Below are 12,468 nucleotides of genomic sequence, written 5' to 3' on the forward strand. Positions count from 1 at the left end.
AACCATAGTCCTCAGATTGGACAGATAGTCTAGCTAGCTGTCTGGAATAACCCTGCAGGGATCCGAGGATCAGTTAGACCAGAGGTTAGAACGCCGTCCCAAAGGAAGAGGTAGGGGAATTTCATTCAGTTGTACCAGCGGGGATACAACAGAAGAAGCGCCATGGTTACCACGCATTGAGCACTTGGCGTTTACTTGCAGAGCCATTGTCTACCTATTCACATGAGGACCGCAGTGAGACAATGCGGATCCCAGCCAGTATGCTTACCTTCTGAAAAGACCCTAATCTCTCTGATCGTGCACCAGAGCCGAGCAGTCTCCCAGATTTATTCACCCCTCTATGACTCACTCCAGTCCACTTTCCTGAAAGCACACGACACACAAAGAACTCTCTTTGTCCCTCTGTGCCCTACAGTAACCTGCTTCTGCTTTGCATCTGTATTTTTACAACATGTGGAGGCCAGCTTAAAACCAACAGCCAAATGAATTCCGCTCTATATTTACAGTCAAGCCCTCTCTCTTTCTCTCTCTCTCTCACACACACACACACACACACATAATTGAGCTACTTATTTCTTGCTCTCCGGTTTTACTGGGGAGAGGTCCTTTCAGGCCCCAGGCTACTGCGGAGGGCGTACGGCTGCCTGTAAAAAGTTCCTACGCCGTGCAGGGCTGTGGTGAAATAGGCAATGGCACATTAAATGTTCAGGAATTATGAAACAGTGGCTTCTTTATTTTACCATGCAGGGCCGGTGGAAAAGTGCACTGAATAAGCAGTCTTGCCTTCCAAAATCAACTTTTCCGCACACTTTTTGAAACAGAGGAGGATTTTCCAGTGGAGGTTGGACTTGATTGTTGAAAAATGGTCCGATCCATTTAAAATACATGCAATTGCAGTATTGCAGACACAACTTTTACATTGTAGGTCATTGTATTTGCACTGGCTCCTTACACTGTACTGATACATCTAATTGTAATTGTTTGTTGCGGAGGCCGACAGGGGCAAACACCCTGCACCTTAAGAGAACACACACACATAGACCAAACCCAAGTAAAGTAAGAAAACAACTTCATTAAGTGCAAATACAACACAACCAAATACATAAACGCGCTGAAAAAACATAGAAATTATGCAAAAAGGAAAGCAGATGACCCCGATAAAAAGAAGCAATGCAAAAATAAATGCAGAAAACCCCTCAACAGAAGTCCTCCACACCTCTAGGGGGAGCACTAAGTGCCTGTTTATAAGAGTCGGTGTGGCTGCAGCCTGGAGACCACCCATCTCATACCTCCCATCCATAGACTGTATGTCAAATTAATATTATGATTACACAGTCTATGCTCCCGTCTCATGCCCTCCCGGCTGGTGCCATCCCCGATCTTTGAATTTTCAAAATAAAAGCGTCAGATCTGAACCCCTCTGTTTTTGTACTTTGGTGTTTTGGATGTTTTTGAACTAAACAGGACGGCCATCATAATAATGAATACTATAACTTTTTATGACCTGGTTTACAGGGAAGGACCAGAAATCCTGTCTTTTTTTTTCCTTCATTATTTCAAGAGCAAATTGCTCCACAACATGAATACAGATTGATAATCAGTTATTTTGTTGTAAATTCACAATATTATCCCGAAACCCTCTCATGGAAAATGGCTTAAACAAACGTCAACGTTAAACGCTGATGCAGTTTTAAATGTTTTATTACCACAAGCTTACAGACACTTCTGGGACCTGAGCCAGACCCCCCAAACAAGAGAAAACACATCTCAAACATAGACTTCATATTTACAGAAGATTGAACATGTCCTGGCTCTCTCTCTCTCTCTCTCTCTCTGTGGGGTCAAAGATCAAGCTGTTCCACTTAGTGCTCCCCCTCCCCCTAGAGGTCTGGAGAACTTCTGTTGTGTAATCTGGATGCAGCGGTTTCTTGTTGCATTTATTTTCCAGATTTGTCTGCTTTTCTTTTCGCATCTTTTTTTTTAATGTATTTGGTTGTGTTGTGTGTATCTGTGTAATTAATGAAGTTGTTTGTACCCCTGCATGAATACACAATAACCGTGCTATGATCGGTTTAAGCATCAACTGCCCTCCCCACTCAGCTTGAGTGGTTTTTGAACTGGTAAAATCTACACCAAGACCCACTGGCGTGGCCATAGAGTTCAATTTGTTGGTGTTAGGCATTTGATCTTGCGTGGTAATGTTAGGATATCTCTTGGTCAAGGGATAGGACCTGTACCAATCGTGTTACGTCACTTTGTGTATGCATGGACAATTGGCCAATACTAGGTAAAAAAAAAGTGGATGGACCTAGTTAGCTCGCTAATACCATCTGACACTGGTTACAGATTGTTCTGGTTTGGTGTTTTTGTCCTATTGTCTGGATTTAGTCTTTGTGCGTCCCGTGTCCTGTGTCACATCCTTATTTCTGACTGGTGTATCTGTGTGGTTAGTCCACGTTATCCTGTGATTCCTGTTTTGCTGGACACCTTTTGTCGGTTTGTGCTTCTTTTTGTTCATTAAACCTTCACCTTTGAAGCTGAACTTTGCCTGCCTGCTCTCAGCGTTTGGGTCTTACCTTCCCACCCTTCCATACACCCACCACACAGATAACGTCACAATCAGCTGAACAGGCTGTCAGTCGTCTTGCGGGAACACTGTACGGTCCTACGTTACTAATTACAAGCTCGATCGGTGTAATGTTGACATAGGTCAACTGGAAGACAAAGCCAGTTGAGCGTTGGCGGAGGTAGAGTTACTCCCATCATTCTCCACATTCGGCATTACCCGGTTATTACCCGGTTGTTCACTAACCGGGGTAAGACCATACCCCAGTCACTGGTGTGCACGGAAACGTACTGACTGACAGAGATTACTGCGTTTTTTAGTGAGATGTGAAAACTACCTTCCATTTTGTGCGCATCCATGTCCCAGAAAAACTTGTTACTAACCTAGCTCTGGGGAGTCATTCCCCGGAGTCCTTATGCAAAGAACTACTACAAACTACTATTTTTTGTGACTCTTATTGCCACTCTTCATTCTAACCCCAACCGGTCGTCAGACACCGCCTACCAAGAGCCTGGGTCTGGGTCCGGGTCTGGGCCTGGGTCTGGGTTTGGGTCTGTCAGAGGTTTCTGCCTTAAAGGAAGTTTTTCCTCACCACTGTCGCGCTGTTGCTTGCTCTGGAGGAAACTACTAGAACTGTTGGGTCCTTGTAAATTCTGGAGTGTGGTCTAGACCTACTCTACCTGTAAAGTGTCTCGAGATAACTTTATTGAATTACTTGGTAATACATCTGATTCTGAATCTAAAATTGTTTTTACCAGACGATTAGAAGAAGTCTACACTGGGTTTGGATTTAATGTGACATGGAACATACCATGACAGATTGACTCAATGACTCAGTGCTTGCGTTGCGAGTGGGAAAGAGCTAATTGGCCTTTTCCTTACTCATGAAGCTTGACTGCAGACAGTTAAGATACCCTACACACAAATATTTATGGGGTTTCAAATGACATATTTGATTCGGACAGAGGTGCCTCATCACTTTCTGTCCAGGAAGCACTTCCCCTTTCTCTACAGCCTGTTTACTACTCACTAACACTATTTATAGACATGTTCCCTGACTTTGTTCCAGATTTTGTTACAATATCTTTTCCCAGAATGGGGATATAAAAAACAAATCACACGAACATTGAGTCTGAAGAGCATTCATTATCCATGAAGAACATGACATGAAAACCTGAAATCCAGTAAAGGTTTTATTGTTATCTGAGACGAAAAAGGTGACATATTATGTCATATATGACATGTTGTCAATCATAAGATTGGACTTTTGTCCTCCTGTCTTAGATACGGACAACAGCAGAGACTGCAGTCCGACCGGGAAGCAAGATTTTTTAATTTGGAAACTTCTGCTAAACACGTATTCCCAGTTTTTGTAGTACTTGAAGTGAGATTATGTAACATTTGATAAAGAGTGGGTGGGGGACAGTCTGAATAATTTTTTTAATATATGAGGAAATACATATAAAAATAGTATTTGCAAAGGTAAAATCAGCTGTAGCTACACCTGTCAACCAGGACAGAGGCTTAGCAATGGTAACCATGGCACTGTGGACAATAATTCATAAGGATAAGGAATTATTTTGATTAAAATTAAAGGAATGGATGTTTATGGATAATCACAGACTGGAATATGTCAACTTTTACTCAATACCATTTCAGAAACACTTCCATTTTTGCTATAAAATTGAATAAGACGCCCCAAAATTAATGAAAGTAGAGATTTGAGCGTTGGGTGGAATCAATCATGTTATTTCGGGGAATTAAAAGAACATTGAGGACCCCGTTACTCCACTATATCTTTACAGAGTAAAATAGTTAGCAGGATTTGTAGATGTAGGGGTTAACGTTTTGGCATTAAAGTGACCATTTGTGGTATCATGACTACGCTGCTATAAATACACTTGACTTCACTTTGGTTAGTTTACAGTAGCAGCTGCCCCAGCCCGTCCTCTCCATCCTCCACCGTCTTACCTCACCGCTAATATTAGTCATCGTCTCCCCAGCTGTTCCCAGCGTCTGGCTCTCCCACACATTGGATCAGTCACTTTCTCTCTTTCCACCCGCCTGTCCCTTCTCTCTCTCTCCACCACTCCCTTTCTTTCTGCCTGTCTTTCCTCTGTTCTCTCTCTCTTTTGCTTTCCTTTCCTCCTCGTCCATCTCCGTAATCCCTGCAACAGGCTGCAGCTGCGGGGCCGGATGCGGGGAGGGGGGGCTTAACAAAGAGGAAAATTGACCACAGAAAACACATTCCACAATACTAATAATGACAATGTGAGTCGGGCATAATTTATATTTAAATGCCACTCTCTCATAAAGCATGCACACGTAGTTGTGTCAGCGTTTTAAAGCCTTTCTGGTTCTGATGTGTTCGTGAAAGCGAGAGTGTGTATGCAGTGTGTTCAACTGGGTGAACGTTTTTGTGTGTGTTCTTGTGTGTGAGAAAAAGTGCGAGGTGGCCGGCGCTCCACACGGCTCCAGCTTGTTAAAGGAGAGGCTCAACGCATTCCTCTGACATCATGCTCCACCGCAGGCACCCACCCTAATCCTCCCTTCCTCTCGCTACACCTCTCACTTATACAGTCCCTCTCGTCCTCCATGTCACCCATCTCTTTTCAATGTCTCTTGCTCCTCTCCCTCTCTCCCAGCAGCTGCAGTCCACACACAGACACACACACACACACACACACACTTACACACACAGTAGGGAGACACATGTTAGGGCTATCACTCCAAAAATGGCGAATATCCATTGAGAAGTACTTCCTATTTCTTGTGTCCTGATATGTAGAGCTTACAGTCTGGCTGGGCGATATATCGATATTACATCATATGTATATTAATATATGAGGCTAGGTAGATTGGATTTTGTAATATGTTGGTATGACAAAAGGTTTAAAAGGCTGCATTACAGTAAAATGATGTCATTTTCTGAACTTACCAGACTACCAACTCACAAAAAAAGCACAAGTTCATCACGGCAAGCCAACCCTTTCACATTGTCAAGTTGTTATTATTATAAGAAATATTGATTCTAACGGCTTTAAATATTGAATTGTTGCTACAAAAAACAAATCGCAATCCCGCACAAACCTTTTTTAAAGCCTCATTCATTTCCTGAAACAGCTGGTCACTGTAGTTTTTCTTAAAAGTTAGAAAAATAGGAGGAAATAGTTTATTTGTTGGGTACTCTTTTCAGCGGCGGATTAATACACATTGGGTGCTCTTTTATTTTATGAATCCTTGGCAGTACATGGAGCTCTATGGCGCAGAGGAAGGATATATTAAACTTTGGATAAACACCATAGACTGTAAATATAGAGAATGTAGCATCCATTGGTTTGTGGACCCGTTGGTTTTCATTGGACGATGCAGCCAAGCCAGTGTTGTTTATGGTTGCAATGGGGCTGTGCTAAGCTAAATGCTAAAAAGAGAAAATTGCAGCTATTCAACCCTTCAGAATGATGCAAGTTATCCAGGGGAGATTTTCCTAAATTTTTGGGTCTAAGTGACTGATGGGAAGAACAATCTTAGACACCGGTCCAGTATTAAGCGAGATTGCTGCAGTTGGCAGCGGCAAAACAAGCTACATTCTAATTTATCAGGGCAATTGTCCAGCTTGTATTTACCTTCACATAAGTGCTCATTTTGCCACTGACAGCCTCAGATTAATATTCTGACTGTCTGAGAACATTATGGAAAGAATCCTTTCAGAGATAGACCTTTAAAACCTCTTTTGAGACCTTTCTATTTAACCAGAAACAGTTCTGAGGTTGCTAGCGCTAAACCCACCAGACTCCATTTAAAAAAGTACTACTTTTAGCGTGTACAGAGCCGACATATTATCACACGTAAATCGGTAAACTACAGGTTTATTTCAACCCAAACTAGAGTTGGGATTTGTAGAAAATTGGAAAGAAGACCAAAAACAGATTTGTATAGTTTTGTTTTGTTTCTGTCGACTTTGAATGCCGTGTATTTTACATTGCTAAAATGGCTGTTTATTTACATGGAGTCTGGTGGGTTTAACGAACGCAATTTTGTGGATGTTTTTGTGTTAGAAAAAAAAGGATCTTAATTGTTAACAGAAAAGTCAACCTCCTTGGAAATTCTTTCCACAATGTAGGATCATTTCTTCATTGTTAGGTTTGGCCTTTTTCATGGGATTTATGACAAGAAGAAAAATATAGAATACCATCATCATTTAACCCTAGTGTTGTCTTCACCTTCGGGACCCTCTCGGGTCCCGAAGGTCAGACTTATTCAGGGTTTTAAAAACAGTTCTGAAATGAAATACTACTTCATAATCTATTAAAAAATATTGTCTTTATCTCAATTTCAAACAATTGAGAGAACATATATGTTTAGGGAATGCATCAGTCTCTACTAGAGCACAATTAAAAATGGAGGTGGGGTTCATTTTTTATCATAAGGTTATAATTCATGTTAAAAATACAATATGGAAACAACCTAAATCCAGAATAGTTTTCTTAACTAAGTCAAGAATACATGTTTATCACAGAAAATAAGGCAAGGCCGTTGATTTTCAGGTAGAAAAAATTTCAAAAAATGTGAAATGGGTCAATTTGACCTGAATAATAAGTGTTTAGGAATAAACTGAACATGTGGGAATAATAATGCATTGCAAGTAAATCCCAAAACACGCAGTCAGTTTTATTGGTATGTATCATACACAAGCTTCCTGTTGCTGAAAGTTATTGAACATGTAGCCGATAGGTTCCAGTGCTCTATATGTTTGTGCATCCAGTGCATGTTGATAAGTGTCTTTCCGGTTTTTCTTAAACTCACATATTCATCATTATGTACAGTGATTGCAGCTGAAGCCTATTTCTTGTATTCATTATTTTGATTGACTGTTGTGTTGTAGAATCAAGTTCGCAGGCTGTAAAACAACCTTCCAGGGTACTATAAGTAGCTACAGTAAGCTCACTCTTGTTAGTTTGGTTGGATAGAATGAGAGAAAAACACGATTTTTCCCAAACCATTTCTCCTGAGACAGCAGTATTTCAGTGAATAGCAGGACTTTGACAGACTGCATGTGTCTTTTTGAGACAGACCACACTACAAACAAGTCTAATTTATTAAAAATATCCCCATTTGCTGACGCCTAGACAACCAGCTCAGATCCTACCCTAAAAAAGCAGTCATGGTGACATGAAAACATGTTATAGGGTGAATTATGTAATTGTCAAAGCTGCAGAAGAACAGGTGAGTTATTAAGCTTCAATGAGTTACATGTAAATGAGATTACTTTACTTCTGATTTAATAGATTGGATTCCTTCAAATTAGATTGGATGATTTTACATTGGTTACTTTAGATTGGTCCAATTGAGAAAACATAAGTTTAGTTGAGATAAAAAGATGAATTGTTGGTGTCAGTTATAGATATGACCCATATGACACATTTGTGAAACTCCTAACCCTTGTGTTGTCTTCCCCTTAACCATGAACTTGTCCTTCCGGGTCAAAATTGAATTTTTTGGGGGCTTTTCCAATGTTTTTGTCATTTTTTTCTGGTTAATTTGTCACTTTTTCTAGCTTTTTTTAAAACCTGAGCTGGTTTAATAACAGCTCTTACACTTATTCTTGGAATACATGGTCATCAAACCTCATGTAAATCATATTATACATAGATAAAAAGGCAGAAATTATGAATGATTTTGACTAATAGTTGAGATCTGAGGATGTTGAGTGGATCTCAGATGGGTAGATGTCCAAGTTTAGTCCGGATACAGTTTTGAAACCTTCCTAAAAAAAAGAATTCAACTTCTATAAGATGAAATAAAACACCCCAAAATGTAAATGAAAGTAATCATTAATGTCACCTGAAGAACATATGGAATCATCCATGCTATTTTGGGGCAAATTTTGTTGAAAGAAATCCATATTTCTAACATAAAATCCCTTTGAAACGGGTCAGTTTGACCCAAGGGAAAGACACTTACACCAGTTACACAATTATGTTTATTTATGCAAAAAAAAATTAAATGACAAAACACATTGACCATGGCGTCTACAACGACACATAAAGGCCTCGTTCAACATGACAACGTCATTTTCCTGTGTCTTCTTAAACTGTAAAGAATCCCTGAATGGACAACACTATGTTTAATGTTTGCTTAGACTATCGTAGTCATGGTTACAACAGCTGATTAAGGGTATGATCGTGGTTATTGACTGTCACATAAAGGGAGAGGACAGAGGCCTAGGGGCTGGCCAATAATTAGTTATGATCAGTTATTGTCTTTCAATGGGATCACATCAGTATGCATGCATGTAAACATAGTAACATAGTATATATTTATTTTCTCTTTAATTTCCCTTGAAGCTCTTTACCACTATGTATGTATATATGTATTTGGTCAAAAATATTGCAATATTAGATTTTCTCAAAAATCACCCAGCTCTACTCCTAACCGACCCCCCCGACCTCATTGTACTCAGACTCTGTGGCTCTTTAACAGCGTCACACTATTTCCTTCTTTGCTCCGTCACGCTGTTAATCTATAGTTCATTTTCTCTCATATTTTATACACATTATTCAGTTCAGTTTTATTAAAGGTCTCAGATCATAACATACATAAAGTCTCTCGAGACACTTTACAGACAGGGTGGGTCTAGACCACACTAAAATTTGCAGCTTTAATTATTAGTTTATTTTACACGTTACGCCTCTACACACAACACAACACATGTAGTTTATGAAATACTGTGTTTTAATATAAATTACACAACAATATAACGGCCTATAAGTCCAGCTAAGAATAATCAGACCACTAAACATTTGATTGACAGAACAGTTTTGATTGTTTCCAGTTCCTAAAGTGGGAGGATTTTTCTGCGTTGAGTACTTTAACTTTTAACACTTTAAATACATTTTCTAGTATCATTATTTTACGGTGTGGTATTACTTCGTCTTCCCATCGACCTGCAACTTTGTGTTTTTCTGGGTTGAAATTGGAACAGTTTGTTGTTCTTTTTCTAAACTTTTCTCAATATTTTCCCAATTTTTGTCACTGTTTGTAATTTTTTAAAATTTAATTTTTTTTACAATTTCTTTGTAGATTTTGTAATATTTTCGAAGTTTTTTTTGTCCCTTTTTCCAAATTTTTGGGATCACTTTTTCAGCGTTTAAAACAAGAATTTTCCATGAATTAATCCAGATTTTTCCCTGTTTTTTGTAGTTTTTTTCAACATTTCTCTTTTTTCAACGATCTTTTCTGACATAGCAAGTTTTTTGTAAACCGGTCAAATTTGACCTGAAGACAACACAAGGGTCAAGTGAAAGATCTGAATACTTCCACCACCACGGGGGGCCCTGATTATGGACTGCATGTTAAAGCATCTTCATTTGTACTGAGTGGGAGCCATCAGCAGTAGCCTACATGTGTGTTCTGTGTATGCGGCAGACAGACGGCTGCTGAAAGCCTACCATAATGACAGCACATACATGCATGGGGGTGCGGCGTACTTACGTGGACAGCTCACTGCTGGTTAAGATGGCACGCTGCTGCCGTCCGGCTCCAGGCTGATCTGTCCGGCGTCGTTGGGCGGTGAGAGAAGCAGCTGCTTCCACATCTGTTTGCAGGTTGACTGGAAAACCTCATCGTTCGGTGTGACAGAGAGACTGTCAAAAGGGAGAGACAGACAGAGAGAGAGAGAGAGATGGAAAGAGAGAGAGAGGGAGTGAGGAGGACGGAGGGAGAGAGAGCCAGACAGAGGTCTTACTTTCTGGACACTGGAAAGATCCATTTAGCTTCAGATGTGACAGCATGACTCAAACACTCCATTTTCTCGGCTCTCTTCTCATCTTTCTTCCCATTCCCTCCAACTCCTACCCCTTGGCTCCCATCTTCTCCTATTTTGGGCCCCGCCTCTCTCATTTTCCAAGGCAGGAATTCTTCCCCCGTAGAATGTCAGCGTATGCTGCCAGCTTGTGGCCGAAAATACCACTACTAATGATTTCTGTCTTCATAAAACGTGTTTAAAGTGTTAAAAGTTAAAGTACTCGACGCAGAAAAATCCTCCCATTTTAAGAACTGGAAACAATCAAAACTGTTCTGTCAATCAAGTGTTTAGTGGTCTAATTATTCTTAGCTGGACTTATAGGCCGTTATATTGTTGGGTAATTTATAATAAAACTGTATTTAATAAACTACATGTGTTGTGTTGTGTGTACAGGCTTAACGTGTAAAATAAACTAATAATTAAAGCTGCAAATTTTAGTGTGGTCTAGACCCATTCAGTTTATAAAGTGTCTCGAGAGACTTTATGTATGTTATGATCTGAGACCTTTAATAAAACTGAAATGAATATTGTGAATGAAATATGAGAGAAAATGAACTATAGATTAACAGCGTGACTGAGCAAAGAAGGATCTAGTGTGACGCTGTTAAAGAGCCACAGAGTCTGAGTAAGATGAGGTCGGGGGGGGGTTGGATAGGAGTAGAGCTGGGTGACATGCAACGTAAACCACAGTTCAGTATTTCCTTCGTTGGGAGCTGTGTGTGTGTGTGTGTGTTTTTAAAGACATCTAGCCACAACATTTGTAAAAAGAGATATAGTGCAACCGTGGTTTGTTAAGCGTCAGTTTTACACATCATTATTTGACATGTTCAGGGCCAAATGTGAGTAATGTTTAAAGGTGGGCAACTACCCTGGAGCCCCACGCCATGAGGGGCCTCCTAACCCCAGGTTTAGTAAGGTACAGTACCTGGTTTTTGGTGATTTAAATAACTTTAGTAACAACGTCAACTCTCATGAAAAGCTTAGTGAAAGTCCTGCTCACTTGCTGTTATGTATTATGATTACATGGCACTAAATTAAGATATGAATATAAATCATGTGTGTGTGTGTGTAATCCAACATATAAGGATCACAGCAGTACATCATAGGAAGACCGAAGACGCTGAGGCACTAACCTAGCTCAGACTGGCTTGTGGATTGTGTTATGGCTGCCCACACTCAAATAAGAGTATATGTTGTCTAGCCCTTCGGGGTCTAGATCCTTGACATTCCACTTCCAGGGTTGCTCTGTTGCTGCTGGGAAATCCACCGGATTTCACTCATGTGTAGATGGAGTCTAGACGCCGATGGGGGTGTGAGGAACCCAAATACCGAACCAAGGAGCCGATGGCGGTCTCGCTGGAGGAGCGAGGGGGGAAAAATTGACATGTTTTCCTATATCAATGTTCTTTTTAATTCCCCAAAATAACATGATTGATTCCCCTTAACGCTCTTTGCCAAGTACAAATCTCTACTTTCATTAATTTTGGGGCGTCTTATTCAATTTTATAGCATTTGGAGTAAAACTTTGAAGTGTTTTTAAATAGTTAATTGAGTAAAAGTTGACATATTCCAGTCTGTGATTATCCATAAACATCCATTCCTTTAATTTTAATCAAAATAATTCCTAATTTCTGCTTTTCTAAGTCAAACATTAGGTATAATTTCCTATAAATGAGGTTTATTGACCATAAATTCCAAAAATGACTGTAAAACTGAAGTTAATAAGTCAGTGTTACGTAGCGTTAAAAAAGCATCAAAAGGGAAACTTAAAAACGATTGAAGGCCTCAACAAAAGTGTCAATTTTCAATTTCTTTATTTTTATTTTCCCAAGTATGTTAATTGCACTACCCTCATAAATTATTACAGGCAGCATTGGGAATCACAACGGGTAGCAGGTTTGACATTTTCCTTGTTTTTTTGCCCCCCCCCACCCTTTAACCAGATACTGAACATGTATTGCCCACCCATCTCCTTCCCTCAAGAAGGGAATTTCTTTTTTAAAAAGGGATAATTCGGGACTACCATTGGCTCAGGAGTCAGGATGTATGGTTCGCAAAAGAAAGGAGCGGGTCCCAGGTTTTAGGTCATTTCTTC

At 40.0% G+C, this 12,468-nt stretch overlaps 1 protein-coding gene across 2 annotated transcripts in view; it reads right to left on the minus strand.

Moving 5' to 3' along the window:
• LOC117953271 (uncharacterized protein C21orf62-like) overlaps positions 1-10,444 on the minus strand; it is an 11,748-nt gene extending 1,304 nt beyond the window's left edge. Inside the window, exons 1-2 of one of the 2 annotated variants that reach the window (XM_034886127.1) lie at positions 10,314-10,439; positions 10,061-10,212 (exon numbers count right to left, since the gene is read on the minus strand). The gene's annotated coding sequence lies outside the window, so the exon portion shown is untranslated. Of the gene's footprint in view, positions 1-10,060 lie in introns of both variants that reach the window. The other variant, XM_034886125.1, reaches the window with a different exon arrangement.
• Positions 10,445-12,468: the final 2,024 nt, after the last annotated feature.

This window comes from Etheostoma cragini, chromosome 11 (genome assembly GCF_013103735.1).
Source record: "Etheostoma cragini isolate CJK2018 chromosome 11, CSU_Ecrag_1.0, whole genome shotgun sequence".
Classification (NCBI taxonomy): Eukaryota; Metazoa; Chordata; class Actinopteri; order Perciformes; family Percidae; genus Etheostoma; species Etheostoma cragini.